This window comes from Neovison vison, chromosome 10, assembly GCF_020171115.1.
Source record: "Neovison vison isolate M4711 chromosome 10, ASM_NN_V1, whole genome shotgun sequence".
NCBI lineage: Eukaryota > Metazoa > Chordata > Mammalia > Carnivora > Mustelidae > Neogale > Neogale vison.
Genome location: NC_058100.1, coordinates 6,074,600 through 6,093,519, shown reverse-complemented (window position 1 = coordinate 6,093,519; position 18,920 = coordinate 6,074,600). Strand labels below are relative to the sequence as shown.

Here is an 18,920-nt window from a genome sequence, read left to right as displayed (position 1 = left end):
ACCAATGAGATTCTGTGTGTGTATGCATTATTTTGCAATGCCTCACACACTATTTATACTAGTTCTAATCCCGAAATTAAATGCAAAGGGAAACATAATAGGGATGCCAGGTTCCGCTGAGAAGGTCAAAGAGGTAGAGGAAAGAAGGGCTAATGAAAGTGGTTCTAAGAGGGAAGGAGTTCCTCAGCCTAGGGCAGTTGTCTCCGCATCTGAGGAAAGCAGTGTTAGGGGAAACAGGAAGCAGGTACATCTTTCTAGAATCATCTTCTGATCTCTTAGTTTATTTCCCATTTTCCTCAGTTCTTTCCCCCCAGAATCACTGCTGTCCAGAGGTCCACACACAGTATGCTATAGCACTTCAGACATCCTGTAAACCCTTCGAAGGTGTGCCACCAAATTACCAGCCCTGTGGAACATCTAACTTTACTACAACTGAGGATACACTGTCACAATTCTATCTTTCAGGCACAATGTTTGCCTGAATGTTCCCGACCAACAGGAACCCCGCTGTAATAAGGGAAAAGGCCTAGTGGAGTCTAACCAAACTCTGGAAAACTTAACTTGGTGAGTATTTACGAAAATAGGAGAGAAGCAAGAACTTTGTAGGGAAGACAAACGGAGTGTGTGATGATAACTGCAGAATTTTTTCTTTTTGCAACTTACTTCTCTGAAAAAGATTTTACTTTTAAATCTTTCAAGCGTGGTATCAAACATTCGATTTAGGAATGTACACTGTAAACAAAATAAAGTGAAGAACTTTCTTTACAGAATCTCCATTAATTCAACAGCTACACTGTATTAGCAACAGAATCTCCATTAATTCAACAGCTACACTGTATTAGTGACACATCCCTGTTCATCCAAGTACTCCCTCAACCCCTCCAATGATGAAGAGGGGCTCCATCATCCTGATTATGAAAAGTCTTTCCCCTGGTTATAACTAGAAATGTGCTTCTTTGTAACTTCCACACTTTGGTTCTAGTTCTGGGCTTTGTGGCTGCTCAGAAGCCTAAACAAGCCTCCTTCCAGTGTCCAAAGACATCTCCTACGCCTCCCACCCCTACCCCGCAGGCTTGCTTTCTCCAGGCTATTTTTTTTTTCCACACACGTTCTTCTTTGAAGCAGTCTGTCTTGAGTCTTATCTGGCCTCTCTCCTATCACTATGCCTCTCAGAAGTGGTGTCCAGAACGGGCTACAGTACTTCTCAGGGGGCATGACCAGCCAGGATGGAACAGATTCATTCCTTCCCGCGTTCTAGATACGCTTCTCCCTCTGAGGCAGTCGAGTATCACAAAGGCTTTGTTGGCAGTTACACCACATGTTGCTTCTCCTGAGTCTGGTTTAATCCAAATCCCTACTCTCCTCACATACTGATTCGGAACCGTTACCTTCTTTTTCCTTCCTCTCCCACTTCCAATTCTGAATTCATATCATTGAGCTTTTTGATCCCAGCTGAATAATTTTCATCAATTCCTTTAAAAATATCACCTTGTCTACCAATCAGTCAAGAACCTCCAGGATCCTAATTAGCCAAAGAAATTCTCCTTGTAAGCAAGGGTCAGCATGCCACTAACATCCACAACTGAGCTGTTACTAAAATACTGAAACACTCAGAACAAAGAAATCGAGCCATGGAGCATGTCCCTAGTGAAAACCTTATAAAAAATGTTAAGTTTCACCACTTCTGAATTAATTATAGCACATAGTCCAAAATTCCCCATCATGACCGTAAGGATACCGCACGACTGTTAAACTGTCTTCCAAGATGCAAATACAGTAAAACAGCAGCAGCCATTTGAGCATCTACTATATTAGGGAATGAAGACTTAGTACAAGTTGAGGCTCAAAGAGTTTAAACAAACTTGCTCTAAGTAGCTAAAGAAGCAGAGACTTGGACCTAAGATTAGAACTCCACTGGAACCGCATTATGTTGACATTTCTCAGAATGACTGATTATCCCTTTATTCAATGTGTACTATGGCCTATTATGTTCCAGGAACGCTATACAATGCTAAGGACTCAAAGATAATAGGAGGTAGGGACACTTGGGTGGCTCAGTCCACTGAGCGTCTGACTCTTGATTTTGGCTCAGGTCATGATCTCAGGGCTGTGGGATCAAGCCCCAAAGTGTAGAGTCTCCTTAAGATTCCCCCACTCCCTCTCCCTCTTTAAAAAAAAAAAAAATTAATTGATTAAAAGCATTTTGAAAAAAGATTCTGAAAAAGGTAAAAATCAAATTACAGTGTATGGGGGAGGGTATTGATACAGATAAAAGATAACAGAGCGGTGGAGCCTGGGAAGCTCAGTCGTTAAGCATCTGCCTTCGGTCAGGTCATGATCCCAGGGTCCTGGGATCAACCGGGCATTGGGCTCCCTGCTCTGCGGGAAGCCTGCTTCTTCCTACCCTACTCCCTCTGCTTGTGTTCCCTCTCTCACTGTGTCTTTCTCTGTCAAATAAATAAATAAAAGCTTTAAAAAAAAAAGAAAGAAAGAAAATAGAGTGATTACCATCATAATAAAGGTTAATGCCGAATGCTATGGAAGCCCACAGCTAAAGCACCTGATCTCTAGTAAAAGGATCACAAAGTGATCTTAAATGAAAGCCATAAATAAACAGGTGGAAAAAGAAGAGGGAGGGAGGGAGGGCATGCCGTACAGATGGAATAGTATATGGGGAAAGCGCACAGGTATGAGAGCATGTTTTGCTCAGAGAACTACAAGTAAAGCAGGAGAGACTGTGTGCGCGGACACTGAGAGAAAGGGATCATCTCAGAGAGAGAGGAGAAAGGAAGGAGAGCAGGATGATAATGCAAGGCTAGATTAGGGATGGCCTTGCCTGCCACAGTTTCACTAAGTCCAGAAATTTAATCAAGTAACAAAAACAAAACTAGCCTGTTTGTTCCTGTTTTAATTTTGGCTCTCAGATATGTCCTTTTCTTATTTATTTATGTTTAAATATTTCATGTTTTAAATAATCTCTATTCCCAACATGGGACTCAAACTTACATTCCCAAGATCAAGAGTCACATGCTCCACTGACTGAGCCCGCCAGGCCCCCCTATCCTCTCCCTTTCTGTATCAGAATCTTCCCTGTGATTGTTAAAATTCCCTGTTCTAATGGGGGAATCTACCTTCTTTCTTTGAAAAACTGGAATTACAATGATCTCCTAGTTACCTCAACTACTTGAAAAACGGCAGATTACTAGAACAGTTTCCCTGTTTTCCTATGCCCTGGCTAGGGAGTACAAACCTTTAAAAAAGGGAGGCTCCCTCGATCACCCACAGTTAACTGCCAAGCCAAAGTGCTGCTATGGCTTCTAGAATAACTTCACTTATGTTTCCTTGAATCCTACTATCAACTAGCAATTAACACACTACATTAGTTTCTCTCGATCAGAAAGTACCTTCCTCTGATTCTCGCAGTGCAGTACCTGGACCGGCAGCATTAGCATCACCTGACAGCCGGTTAGAAATGCAAATTCTCAGGCCCCACCCCATTTAGACTCATCCAGAAACACTAGGAATGGTGCCCAATGACTCTGTGTTTTAACAAGCCATCTAAGTGACTGAGACACACTCAAAATGTTCGAGAGCCACCATTTTAAATAATCCTGTCTTGCACATCTTCCTATCTCATTCCCTAAAAATTACACATTTGCCACAATGAATGCAACAGAAGTGGACATTCTGGGAAGGATGGAGCCTCCAGACAGGCGGCAGGTGGAAGGGTATAATCAAAGTGGACATCGGTATGGTTTATGCACGTTTTATAAAGGAAACGTGTTCAGCATTATTAATACTTGGAAGTTTGAAAGTGCCTTTCTACTGATCATTGTTCTTTTGATGATGTTAATATTGCTATGAAGACAGGCACTTCAATTCACGATTTACGGCTGTTCCAAGCAAATGCCCTGAGGTTAACCATCGGCTTAGTTGATTCCATCTGAAGCTGAGCTGCGCAACCGTCACTCAGCAGCTGCACTGGCCGGAAATCAGCTTTGATGTTGACTGGTGTGGCGCCTACGTGATCACTGGTTTTTCACCGCTGCCCATACAGGTAATGAATATCACAGTGTAATGGCGATTTACCTTTAACCTTAGCCACTCTAGTAACCCCTACCCATTGTTTGCCTCACCTTTATTATCTACTCATTGGCCCAGAATGTATTTTGAAAAGGTAACATACTAAGAATTCTGAAAAGAATCTGTTAAAGTTTTTCATTTATTTGTTTTTGGTGGTTGTTGTCCTTTGGCTTCCATTCCTTATAGATTTTTTTAAGGTCTTAAAATGAAATTTCTCTTAAGCTAAATTACAGACAAACCACCTGTCCAATTCAGCTCAAAAGAAAAAAAAAAACTATAAATGCTTGAACCCTATGAAATGACCCAGAGAAACTAATTTTAACCATCTGAGTAACTGTAGAATTATGTTTCCCTTGTTTTTATGACTATCTGAAATACAAGAAAGAGCTTTATTTCACTGCCAGAAATCAAGACTGTCTTAGGTACAACTGTGCCACCATAATATTATCAAGGAATCTGACAGTAGCCAAATGTATGAAAGAGGAAAAGAGAACTGTGGATGTGAACTTCCAGATTCTTGGCATGACTGTTTTAGCATCATTCAATGACCGCTTTTGTTAATTTTGGAAAAATTAAATTTCTTTTTCTTTTTTTAAGATTTTATTTATTTGACAGAGATCACAAAGAGGCAGAGAGGCAGGCAGAGAGAGAGGAGGAAGCAGGCTCCCTTCTAAGCAGAGAGCCCGATGCGGGGCTTGATTCCAGGACCCTGGGATCATGACCTAAGCCGAAGGCAGAGGCTTAACGCCCTGAGCCACCCAGGCACCCCTGGAAAAATTAAATTCCTAATAATATAAAGAGATGACTCAGAGTCATGGGAAGGGTTAGTGTACTAATGGCAATGACTGTTTATAGTTCATAACATTAATAAAACAGTCTAATCAAACTCTTTTCATGATTAGGTTAAATTAGGTTCTATTCTGTATTTTTTTTTTAAAGATTTTATTTATTTATCCGACAGACAGAGATCACAAGTAGGCAGAGAGGCAGGCAGAGAGAGAGGAAGGGAAGCAGGCTCCCCGCTGAGCAGAGAGCCCGATGCGGGGCTCGATCCCAGGACCCTGAGATCATGACCTGAGCCGAAGGCAGCGGCTTAACCCACTGAGCCACCCAGGCGCCCCTCTATTCTGTATTTTTAAATAAACTAAGAAATACTAAGAAAATAAAAGTCCCCATGTCTCCATGATCAGAAACGTGTTATTCCACAAGAGCCACAAGAGTTTTAGGCCACAAAGTAACCGTTACACCAATAAACCTTGCTCATGTCAGGGGCCAACAGGCCTGAAAGCATAGATTGGTAAAAACACAAATAATTTCAATTTCCCCAAAAGTCTGGAAAAGGTATTCTAAAAATTGTTACTTCACTTTTTCACTTATAAAAATTCTAAAAGCCAACAAGTGTTTTAGATTATCTGTGAAGCCACTTAATTGTTAAGAAGTGATTTCAGATAACCAATTTTCATACCAAGTAACTAAACAAAAACCAGCACATTTCCAAATTCATTCTACCCTTTGCAGACCTGCTTTCTTATGATACAAGCAGATCAATTTTAAGTTCAAGCCATCTAAGCAGGTAAGAATCCTACTGGTTTTCATCTCCCCGAGAAATCCACATGCTGTTGCTGCTCTGCTGGTGGAGAACTACCCATGAAAACTTGAAATCACATGAAGCTGAAAAGAACATGGAGTTTTTCCAGTTTTAATGCAGGATGGTGGAAAGAGCACAAAATTTGACATCAAGAGATCTGGGTTCAAGGCGTGGCTCTGAGCCCCCCACTGGAGGAGACCTTCTTTGTATGCAATTCCTCACATGTAAAATAGAAATTCCTCACATGTAAAATGGGAAAAATAACACATATTTCATTTTTCCAAAGAGTTAAGCAAAATGACAGATGTGAACATGCTTTTGTAAATCAAAAAGTGCTCTGTGTCCCAAAAATGACACAGAGCATTTAGGGAACCAGCTTGCCTTCTTGCCTGCCAGGTTCTGCCCTTTCTCAACACAGCAACAGGAGGAATTGTTTTAAAATCTGGGTCAAATTATTAAGTCACTTCTCTGTTCAAACCTTCAGATAGCTCCCCATTTGCAAAAGCCCCAAACCTTAAAATGACCAAGGCCCCACTCAATGCATCCATCTTACCCCTCTGGCCTCATCACTGACTACTCTCCCCCTTGCTCACTTCAGTCCAGCCACCCTGACCTCCTTGCTTTTCCTCGAACACGTAAGCATACCTCTACCCTAGGGCCCTTGCATGGCTGCTTCCTCTGCTGGGAATGCTCTTCCCCTACATATCTATATGGTTGGCCCTCTTGTTAAGCCTTGGTGCGTATGTCTACTTTACAATGATCACTATTTCAAACTACAGTTCCAACAACCACCCTCACACTTGTAAAACCATTCACTCTACTATAGTTTACTCCCTTTGCTCAAAGGAACTACAACTCTATCATTGTATTTGCTTATTATGTTTACTGTCAGTCTGTCCTCGCTAGAATGTAAGTGAAGGAGTACAGGGACCTCTTTTTTTTTTTTTTTTTTTTTTTTTAATAATAAACAGATGAAATGTATGTAGCATTCTGCCTCAAGTCAAGAGAAAAATCCAGATCTTCATTTTAGGGACACTAACTCACAACTCAAGAATGGCAGGTGGTGAATTCATTATTACACCATCTTCAGATCCAGGAACAGGAAATTATGTTAATTTTCATTGCAATTGAGGCTAAAAATGAAAAGTTCCCAAGGGAGTTCTCCAAATCTTAAAAGAAGTTTTTTCTGTTTACTGAATGGTTCACAGATGATTTTTGCAGGCCAGTAGTAACTGGGGGTAATTTACTAAAAACAGAAATGTGACTGGATAATGAAATAAATCTTTAAATCAAGATTTTAAAAACCTTCTAAATAGTAGTTCTCAGAACCAGGGATTATCGGCCCCTGAGAAGAAACATGTACTTTATAGCAGCAGTTGGCCAAGTGAGCCAATGTGAGCAAGAAATCAGCACGAGATCCTTCCACTCGCTCAAATGAACAATTATAAAGCAAGCACTCTTCTAACAGGTGATGCTCATTCTTGGAACTCCGCCTTGAAACTAAGAGGAAAGCCACGCTGCTGGTGGAGAAGCCTAAATGAAGAAGAACAGAGAAACCCAGCCCATAGCCTCAGCGGTCTCAGCTGAAGCCAGCACCAACTCGCTGGCCATGATGCGCGAGCCGTCTTGAATGGTCCATAAACCCAAGCCATCCTCACTGACACTCCATGGAACAAAGAACAGTCTCTACTGAGCCCTGCCCAAATTGTAGAGCTTTAGCAAAGTAAATGTCATCTTCAGGCTTTAAGTTTTAGGGTGATTTGTCACACAGCAATAGACAATACACTATACTTACTCAATTGAAGTCAACGAGTCAATGTTTGATATAAGAAGTTTGTGTGTAAACAACCTTCTGGAATTTTCTCACTTGAGAAAGGCATGCTCTGATCATTCTAAATGTCAAAACGATGCCTGTAAATTGGAGTACAATCCCTTTTCTGTTATATTTACATCAACCTAGTCAACTTAGAGTATTTTCTCCTCCTTTCACAGCCAATCCTAGCTTTCAAGGAATGGGTAAAGTTACTGGATCAAATCCTAACTCTTCTCCTCTGTCTGCAACTTCTTTTCCCCTGCCTCAGTGGCTCTGTAAGTGATTAAGACAAGGGCTCCACGGGCATACTCTAGATCCTAGCTCTGCAACATCAGCACCTGGAATTTCAGTCTCCTCATCTGTAAGAGAGATAATCACACCTTCCCTCACAGTTCTGGGAGAATGAATTCACAAAATTGCTTAGGCTCATTTGCTTGGCACGAAGTATTTAAAAATAGCTTAACGAGACAAACACAAAAACCACTACCTTTACCAACCAAGCACAGATGGTATCAACATACAGCCAACCTAGATTATTCTAGAACTAATTCTCTTCTCTTTTTTATTCACCTTTTCTTCCAGCGGTCTTATTTGCATCTATCTCGCATTTTCAAATTCACAACAGTAACGAAACCCACATACGACGGAAGAATGAAACAAGTAATGCTGCTTTACTGAGAAGGGCTGACAGAGAAAGCCACATAAGGCATATGGACTTTCTGTGATTCCCTAATTCTAGCTCCTCAGCGGTCACAGACTGTGAAAAACTGACTATGGACAGAACACGTTAATGCCAGTTTTTGTTCAGAATGCACAGACAACATGAAGTCTAAATGTACATACACCACACACTCACAGGTCATGCATGCTACATCGGCCGTAACTCAGTTAAAAACAATCTGTAAAATATTTAAGTTTCAAATGTTTCCTGAAATGACAAAACAGCTCAAATCTGGAGAAAATAAGGCACTGATATCAAACCGCATAGAAGCCTAAATGATATGTGATTAATTACACATATAGTTCCTTACAATCAAAAGTTTCGGTTACCCTACACTACCTTAATATCAGGCTAGAGCGTCCCTTTCCACAAGCAAAGCTGTGAACTCCTTTACCATTTATGTTTTGATCAACTTCTACCGCAGGATTCCACCTGAATGTACTAAGTACTGGAAACGGTGGTTGAGAAAGCTGCTTCAGACACACCATACATGCTAAGATCTGGGGTCTAAAGAAAACATCAAAAACCAACTTGAACTTGGACAGTTTTCTCATGTGCTCTGGGTTTCGCAGTGACTCTTCTCTCAAAAAAGAGAAAGCGGCAGAAGTTACATTACTTCCCCTTATCTTGAAAGTGACATAGTGACTTACTCAAGGTTAAGAAGGCAATTAGCAAAGGATGTACATTTCTATTTTCAAATGCCCTTTCCCTCACTGTCACAACTCAAGTCTAGGCCAAAAGGTAGCCAAGCAATGAAGGCTAAGCCGCTGGTACTCCTTACAGACCTCCCAATATACAACTCCCACGGAGTCCAAAACGAAAGAAAATCATCAACAGACTTTTCCATGCCCTCAAAACTCAGCTCTGCACTTGACAAACTCTACGTCATTTTTTTTAAAACAAAGGATGAAATCTACAAAGGCTGGAAAAAATGAGAACCAGTTACTCTGCATGGATACTTTTTTGAAGAACGAGAATAAACGACATGATTTGGGGGATGGACCGCCCTTCGCCCCAACACGTCTCTGCAATTCAGTGACACCTGCTGTTTAGATGTACTGCATTTCTTCAGCTTATGTGTCACTTTGATAAATGTGGAAAGTACTTTCAGCCAAGAATTTGAATTAGATTTCATTTTAAAATCTGGCTGAACAAAATCATGTAGACTTGGTGGTTTGAATTCTGACATTTAAGTTATACAGTAACTTTTAACCTACAGCCAATAATGATTTCATACAGCAAAATGTGCTCAGCAATTGAACAGGAAAAAAAAAATTAGAGCCAGATTTGGGGACAGGCTCATCTCAGGATAAGAAGCTAGAGTTTTTCCTGTAAAAATTATGAAACGCTGACAAACTTAGAGAATGCTAGAATAGAGACATTTTATTTCTAACCAGTTCCAGACAACTCAAGTTCAGTGCCATATTTTCTGTGGTCCGCTTTTCCTTAACAGTCTCGGAAGCAAACCACAGAGTAGCTGGCCCTTAAACAGTATGATTTACCCTTCTTCATCCAAGTCTGATGCCTCAAACTGTAAAGATTCCGTTCTAGTGAGGGGAGAGCACCTAACCAGGAACAAACACGGAAAAGGCCCTGTCAATTTGAAACATTTTTTATTTTTTTAAGACCTCGCATATTCAAAACCTCCTAAGAAATTGCTTTTATTTTCAGAAGAGGAGGAGGATGACAGTGACTTTTAAAATAGAAAGGGGAAAGCATAACAAAGGAAATGGTAACTATAGTCCTCTGTGCCAGGAAGAAATTCCCCACAGGTTATGCTGTGGCTCTTAGTACAAAACAGAGGTCCATACATTTCCTCAACTATATAAGACAAACCTCTGAGTACAGATGTGTCTGTCTAGACATTTAACAAAACTTCCCAGGACACAAGGGTAGCTCAGTTGGTTAAGCGTCTGCCTTTGGCTCAGGTCATGATCCCGGAACCCTGGGCTCAAGCTCCCTATCAGGCTCCCTGCTCATCAGGGAGCCTGCTTCCCCCTTACCTTGGCCCCTCGGCCCCCACTCACTCTCTCACTTTCTCTCTCAAATAAATAAGATCTTTAAAAAAACCAAACTTCTCTTATATACATTATCCTCTAAAATTAATGGGTAAGTGCTCTAACAATTTCTACAGAGGCCAAGGTATATAAAAAAGAAAGAAAACAACACAGCACAGTTTTCAACTCTGGACATACTTCAGAATCACCAGAGGGAAAAACATTTTGTTCAAGAACAACTGAATTAGACCCATCCTACCAGATTCCACAAGTTTTGGGCAGGGCTCCTCCCTTTGGAAGATTTCCTAGTGATTATTAATGTACAGCCATGGTCGAGAACCACTATGAGAAAATGCAAGAAAAAAATCAGCCAAACTTTTTTTTCATCCCAACTTTAAGTAGGCAAGGAGAATCTGCAAAACCTCAAACTTCTGCGATAAAAACTTTAGCCCCTGTCATTACTCAACCAACCACAAAACTCAGAATAAACGACAGACTGCAAGTAGGGTTCAGACCGATGTTTCTCCAACTAGCTCTTAACCATCCTGCTTTATAAAGACGGAAGTATTTTTAACACAATTTATTGCTCATTAAACTTTATGCTGCCAAGAGAAACTTTTGGAAATTCTTTTCTTCCATCAAGATTTTTAATCTATTTTCCCTTTCTCTTCCCTTATTTCCACCATTTTTCTTAAGTTAATTCAACTTCCCTCAACTAAGAAATATTTCTACAAATGTCTAAAAGGAACACTGCTCATTCCCTCCAACATACCCTCTTTCCTGGATATCTGTACAAGTCTGAAATTTACATCAGTCCTTGAGGTATGGGGGAGGGTTAAACTTCCCTAATGTCAGTATGGTCTTAAGGTACAAACTTAACGTAACAACAAAACAGAAACACATCAGCACAGAGCAGCAATGAAAACCATGTCTCTGGTGGGACCAACATCAGCTGTGTGAACACTGCTTTAAGAAAGGAGGAGCCCAAGAAGACAAAATTCTAAAAATTAAGCCCCCACTCCACAATGAAAAAATCTCTTCTTCCACCTCAAAAATTTAAACTAGATAACCACTTATGCCTTATCCAATCCAATTCCAACATCCCTACAAGACTAAGTATATGAAAAATGAGAAGAAACTCCACTGCAATGCAGAAAGTAGCAGTAATGAGATAGAGAGAACAGGTTATGAAAATTAAGGTGTCTTAGAAAACACACAACCAGAAAACAAATAAGAAAATCCAATCATTCATAAAAGGCCTAGGAAGTGAAGACCTTTTTTTGCCTCGTGTTTGTTTCTTTTAAGGCAACAAAAAGGGCAGACAGGGGAAATAACTTCTTCTCCATCTCCGTACCGTATGCTGTCTAGTGTCATGCATCCCTCACCTCCCACGGAACCTCTGTCTCTCTCCTTATAAATCTTTAATTCCATTCTTCTGGGTGAAGCCTTCCCTATAATCACCATCTCCACTAACCTCCTGTTCACTGTATGACACTCACAAAACACACCAGGTTACTTAGTACTCACTAGAACGTTACCGTACAATGGTCACTGGGGTCTTCTCCTCCGCAGGGAACATGACGCCCTAAAGGGACTGGCCACAGCCTACCCTCTCAGCCCTACTGCTTTCCACTCGCCACAGGACAGTCTATGCTCATTCACATTCCAGCAGGCCCTCATTCATCTGTTTCTTCGCTCAACCACATGCAACAAAGATTTTATTAAGGAGCTCCACTATGTCAAGCATGATCTAAAATTTCGGCGGAGGAGCTCTAGCCATCTCGGATTGCTTCCTACCGCCGGCAAAAAGCCATCCTCCCTAACTCTGCCTGGAATGTCCATCTCTCCTTGTCAGCCTGACAAACCCTGCCTCGTAATTCAGTATAGCATTTTTTTTTAAGTATATGCCATGTACTGTACATATTATGCTAGATGCTGAGGATATAATAAAAAAATGGACTGCAGCAGAGCTTCCCCCTGCCCAAAAAAAGGAAAACAACACAAGAGCTATAGCAGTGAAGACAGAGCAACAAAGAACTAGCCAGTGTGACAAGTTCTATGATATGTAAATAGGACGATGTGGAAGCACCAGGCAGAAATACTTAGCCTGGCCTACGTGTGAGTTAAACTTACTCAATGTGATTTTTGAATTTTGGAGTAACAGTTCCCTTGCTTTCTTTTATAGCTTTCACACATATGTACACACATTCACACTGTACAGTTCTTTCGGTCTGAACCTGACATAAAAGCAATCCTACTATAAACACTCTTCTGCAATTTGCTTATTCCATGTAACACGATACTTCCTACAAGGTCTGATAAATAGTATTTTTAATATCATTCAGTAATCATTTCATTATGATTTCTTCTTTGATCTATGAGTTATTTAGAATTGTATTTTTAAGTTTTAGTAGAACCGAAATTCTTACTTTTTTTGTTATTGATTTGTAGTTTAATTACCCTCACACTGAATGCAGTCTGCATGTTAGTCTCTGAAATCTGTTGAGACTTCCTTTATGATCTAGCACAGATCAATACTTTTTTTAACATTTCCAGCTCTGGTTCAAAAACTCTGTGTGTTGATAAATGCAGCATTTCTCTAAATGGCCATCAGGTTTCATAATAACAGTCAAACCCTCTCTATCCTGGCAGATTCCGTCAGTGTGCTCTATCAAGAGAGGCACACTCCAAGTCAAGCAGAGAGAGTCAAATATCATATTTGTTTCACTTATTTGTGGAGCATAACAAATAGCATGGAGGACAAGGGGAGATGGAGAGGAGAAGGGAATTGAGGGAAACTGGAAGGGGAGGTGAACCATGAGAAACTATGGACTCTGAAAAACAATGTGAGGGTTTCGAAGGGGCGGGGGGTGGGAGGTTGGGAGAACCAGGTGGTGAGTATTAGAGAGGGCACAGATTGCATGGAGCCCTGAGTGTGGTGCAAAAACAATGAATACTGTTACGCTGAAAAGAAATAAAAACTTTGTAAAAAAAAAGAGAGAGAGAACGAGGCACACTCCTATTCCCCACTATGGCAGTGGAATGTCAGTTTCCCCTGTAGTTCTATTAATGATTGTTTCCGAGCTCTCTTAATAGGTATATACTAATTTAGAATCATATATCTTCCTGGTAAACTAACTATATGATCACAGTTCAGTAACTGTGTCTAATAACACTTTTTCCTTAATGTCTATGTGTCCGATATTAATAGAGCAACTCCAGCTTTCTTTTTGCCATTGGCTTTTTCAATCCCTTGACTTTCAACTTTGACTTTCTGTAGCCTGACACTTTTAGGTGTTTCACCTGTAAAAGGCATAAAGCTGAATTCTGCCTATCATTCTTCAGCCCCAGTCTGACGATCTTTGCCTTCTAAATGCAGAGTTCAGTGAATTTCCACATATTGTGATTACGGGTAATATTATAGATTCATTTCTACCATCACATTTTGTGTTTTCCTACTCTAGTAGTCGCCTTCCCTCTTTTCATGCCTTCTTTTGGGCTGAGTCTGTCCATCTCATTCAGTGATATTTCTTCCACTAGATTTTGAAAGGATACACTCCAATTACATTTTTCTAGGGGTTAAACCAAAACTTTAAAATGCTAATTTTAAATGCTAAACAAGTCTAAACAATTAATACTTTTACCTACTTCTCAAACAAGAACTTTGAATGGTTTCACTTCCATCACACCCTTTTCAATTTATCAGGGATTACTGTAGAGAAAATACTTCCGCCTTGAGTTCTAACCTTACAAACTAGACATTGTTAATGTTTTATACCATCAAATTTTTAAGAAAGCTTCATCTACAACTATCATTTTTGTCATTCTGGACATTCATTTCTGTGTCTCAAACCATCCTTTGGGGTTATTTTCCTTCTTCTTGAATACCCTGAATGCTTTTTTAAGATCACAGGCTATTTTATACATTGTCCTCTCTATATGGATTTATCCGTTATTTTTTTCATTAGAAAATTAAGATTATTCCTTCTTTGGCTAGAATATCACAGAAGTGATACTGTTTCCTTTCCAGGGCATCTCTTCAGGAGGTACAAGATGTCAGAATGTCTCCTGAGAAATGCTACTTGGATTACTTGGCGATGGCAGTGTGACCTCCCCTCTTAAATCTCTTCCATGTTTTCCATCTCGTCTCTCTGTTACACTCTACATTTCCTTCAGCCCTATCTTCCCATTCACGGTTTCTTTCTTCAAATGTGCCTATTTTGTTGTTTTAACCTGGGCATTTTCTAATTTTAACTTACTATCACATTTCTAGATTCTTCTCAAAATGTGTGCATCATTTCTGATAGTCTTTTGTTCCTTTCCCATTCTTTGAAGCCCTCTTCTAGTTCACGTATTTACTTTACACCTTGTAGCTGTTGATTCAAATATCTGCAGTCTTCCGAGTCTGATTCTGTAGTTTGTTATTTCCTCCAACTCATGCCCATGGTGGCTTGTTTCCTAGTGTGATTAATGATCAGGGGAAAGGGAGGTGATGTCGGCGCATGGTCAGTTGGAACTGGATCTGCAGTTTTTTAGAAGGATGTCCACGGCGCTTTCCTCTGAGAAGATGGTGCATTTGTTTCCACCAGGAGCCTAGCAGTACCAACACAGGGCCACTTAAACTAAATTTTTGGCTTGGTTTTTTTGAGGAGTGTCACAATAGTAGTATAAATTCAGGCTCAAACCTGTGTGAGTTAAGACATGTAATGATGAGTTCTCCGGGAGATTTTTTCTTTATTTCCATCCTACTCAAAGCCAATACCAAGACAGGTACTTATCAATACTCTTCCTATGTGATATGACAACTTACTTTCCCCCCTCTTTTTAGCAAATGAAAAATGTCATTCTTTGGATGTTCCAGCTTTATTTGGGTATGGGAAGGGGGGATGAGGCTCACTTGTGCTCTCCTACCTTGTTCAGGACCCCACTACTTTCCTGTCACCAGACTCTAGGCCAGAGGATCAGGAAATAGCACCATTTCCAATGCTAGCTTATAATGGATTCATGTTATCTTTACATCTCTGGCCTCTAAGAAGTCCTTACTCTGTCTTGGATTCACCCATTACATAACAGAGTTTTGATTTGTTTGTTAATCCAGCATTTGTTGGTATATAGAATTGCAAAGAGTTTCTCCATATTGATAGCCCACCATATTGCCAAAAACAGAAGTCCTTGGACAATGGTAGGAAAAAAACACTTTATGGTGTAGTAGAGAAGGCAGAGTTTTCCATGACAAATTTTTAAAAAGACCTTTGTTAAATTTCCAGTTCTTTAACTATAAAATAAGACTGATAATCACAGAATCAGAATCACAGAATCTTACGACCCTAATGGGTAGTAAGAAGAGGGTTTCCTCTCAATTCACATTTGTCCAGTTTAGCCACTCCCTGCTGCCCAGAGTTACTATTTTTATAGACCACCCAGGGGGCAGCACTTTAAATCTTGTGCCAGAAAAAGCTAGATGCCTTCTTTACCATCGGCACAACATCAATAAGGTCAGAAAAATTAACCCTTTTAAGTCTGTTTGGTTTATTTTCTTTTTCTGTGTTATGACTATTCAGGAACCTAAAACTCTTCAAACTAGTATTGCTGCACAAAACTCTCTTACTTTAGATGTAAGATGTATTTACATTTCATCACCACAAGGGCCTTCAGGAAATGTTTCTTAAGGCATACCTATAGGCAACAAACTTGTGTGTTATGTATTTTTTCACTTGGACCCATACCAATATGGCACAGAAGTTTAACTCTACATGGAACATCTGAAACAACACTGACAACTTTACTATGGTAATGGGATCTGTTCTGAAAGAGTTTCATTTCCTAAATTTAAAATGCTTTGGAAATCTCTCCTTTAAATGTCTGTTTGTCTGGCCAGACTTAGTTTTGTGGTACTTAAGAAAGGTTCAGTTACAACACACAATCTTGCTTTTTTCGATACCAATTAAAGCCCAATAATGCTTAAGGTTTATAGATTGACGGACACAGCCATGGGTGTGGGAGTTATTCAATAAATACATTCCAGGTGGTATTAATAAGGTTCAGCGGGGAAGTTTCTGCTTCTCTGGCAGATTCCCAGCCCTGAGATCTTCAGTCTTGCAGTGAAGAGGCTGCAGAGGACGGGGTCAGTCAAGAATGTTCCGGAAGAGCATACGTGATGGCACATGTCCACTGCCAACGCTGGTTCAGGGGCAGGTTTAGCCTTTCAGACCACTGCTGCCCTCTCAGCTTTGATATTTCACCATCAGTGCCAAACTGTGTCTAGAAGAATTAGTTCCTGGTTTTTATGAGCCAGTTTCTTTCTATTTCCTTCTTGGTGTCTGGAGGTATTCCAACCTGTTGAGATACTTCGATATTTCTCCACCCCTTCCAGCTCTTTGTTACTTTGCTTCAATCTAAGCCTTTTAACATGTTTGAATTTAAAAATCTGCACACTTCCTAAATGTTCTCTCTTCTTGCTTTCTGTTCCTCAAGCCTTCACAGAGAGACACAGATCTCCTCTGCCCGTTCCTCAGGACTTTCAAACATTTAGGCTTTCTTCCATTCTTCATTCTGCTGTTTGTACTGTCCATCTAATTTTTTGGACACAAAACTTCCATGATAAAATAGGACCACAGTCGGGCGCCTGGGTGGCTCAGTTGGTTAAGTGACTGCCTTCAGCTCAGGTCATGATCCTGGAGCCCCAGGACTGAGTCCCGCATCAGGCTCCCAGCTCCATGGGGAGTTGCCTCTCCCTCTAACCTACTCCCCTTTCATGCTCCCTCTCATTCTTTAATAAATAAATAAAATTTAAAAAAAAAAAAAGAGGACAATAGTCTCCTCCTTCCAAAATGAATCAACTTATCTGCTCACAGAAATGAGATCCATCCCCACACACCCTCTCTACCCTCAGTAGCTATAAACATCATTAATCCACTTGAAAATTTTTGTCTTTTTTTCCCCACGAATTTCTATTTACGCATGAGGGCTCCCACAACAAGGTGTATCCCCAGCCCCATCCTCACTTCCTACATCCCAACCCCATCTGCTTTACTGTCCACCAAATGCTACTGCATAAAGCCTCTGAGACTGCCATTATCAGAGTTAAATGAAAAAATAATTTTAATATGAAGGATATGGGTAAAATATCAACAGGCAGCAAAAAAAAATTTCTTTTAATAATTTAAATGCTTGTTCCAGGTATCTCTTCTACATATTCTGTGTAACATGTCTAATACAGTATAAACTCAAAAACAGGTCAACTCAGAAGTATGACCTCTTTCCACTGAATCATTTTAGTAAAAAGTAGATGGGTATCTGGGATTCCATTATGGGGTATCAACTACTCTAGCAAGTTGTGTTAATACCAAATGATAATGAAAGTTGAATACAAGATCTACATCTTATTTTTTAGAAACTGTGTAAAAATAAAATGGGAATGACCTAGCTTGACCATCAAACATGTGAAAAAGATACGGGGATTTTACTTAATAATACATGTCTTCGAAACAGTTACCACAATCTTAGGCTGTGTGAAAAAAATGAGCTCTTAGGAAGGAAGGATTTCACTACAGTCTATGCAGGTCAGAAGACAGTGCCTAAGGAAATGTGCTGCCTCTGCACATCACCTTCCGAAATGAACACTGAATTAAACACTGTGAAGCACAAAGCCCGGACCACAGAGAAGCTCCAAGATAACCATCAAGATGCTAGCTGCCAAAGTCAGTGTTCTCACCTCAGGTTTCTGCCCCGACAAGCCTGTTTTTGGAATTCTTTCATTCTTGGCTTCAGAAAACCATTCTTCTGGTTCTGTCCCTAACACCACTCACTCTGATTTTCTTTTCCTGAGTCTGTCATGCTGGTTTCCCCAGATTCGCATTACTCTTCTTCCCCTACTTGTTCTCCTTGGATAATCTCACCTACTCCACTACCATCTGTCCGTCTGTCCCAATATCTAGTGAGAAACGCAAACTTCCCATACTAATAAAAACTATTATCCTCCATCATAAAATGATTCATCTTCCTATCTGCTGCCTTAAATAAGAGTAACGCCATTCTGTCCTTCAAGATAGAAATTTGGAATTATCTTTAGCTTCTCTCTTTTCTTCCTCATGTCCCACTCTGTTAACAGTCACCAAAGCCCAGAGTCTACATGAGAGGTGCACCCTGAGACAGCGTGTCCTTTCTGTCCCCACAGTCCAATGCCAGACTCGTATCTATCACCTTAAACACACCAACAGCCTCCCGGCGCGGTCACTGCCAAGACCATCTGCTCAGTCCAGTCCATTCTCGCTACCACCCTTTGTCACCTTCCTAACATCAAAACAGATCATGCTGCCCTCTGCCTAAAACCCACGGGTGCCTCATTGTGCACAGCAGCACACTAGGCCCGTCAGTATCTGGCCCCCACTGTATACCTGCATACAGGTATATCTGTAGACCCATTTCCGTCATACACATTCCCACTTGTACAAGATATATGTGAATTTTTCACTTTTTCCTGAAGATGTCAAGCCATTTCCTAATTGTGCCTTTTAACTACTGTGGTCCCTCTGCTTGGCATCTCGTTCCATACTCTGCAGCTGGCAAACTGCTATCCCACTTCCAAGATTCAGCGTCTCCTGCAGGGACTTCCCTTCCCACTCTCATTCAACAAAATCTGTTCTGAACATCTATCAACATGATGCAAACTTTCTCAAGGAATTCTTACTCTTATTTACACTCTTTTAGTAATTTGTT

At 40.4% G+C, this 18,920-nt stretch overlaps 1 protein-coding gene across 1 annotated transcript in view; it reads right to left on the bottom strand.

Moving 5' to 3' along the window:
* ATF6 (activating transcription factor 6) overlaps window positions 1–18,920 on the bottom strand; it is a gene marked incomplete at its 5' end in the record, with an annotated part of 214,184 nt that overhangs the window by 140,815 nt on the left and 54,449 nt on the right. The gene's annotated exons all lie outside the window — the stretch shown is intronic.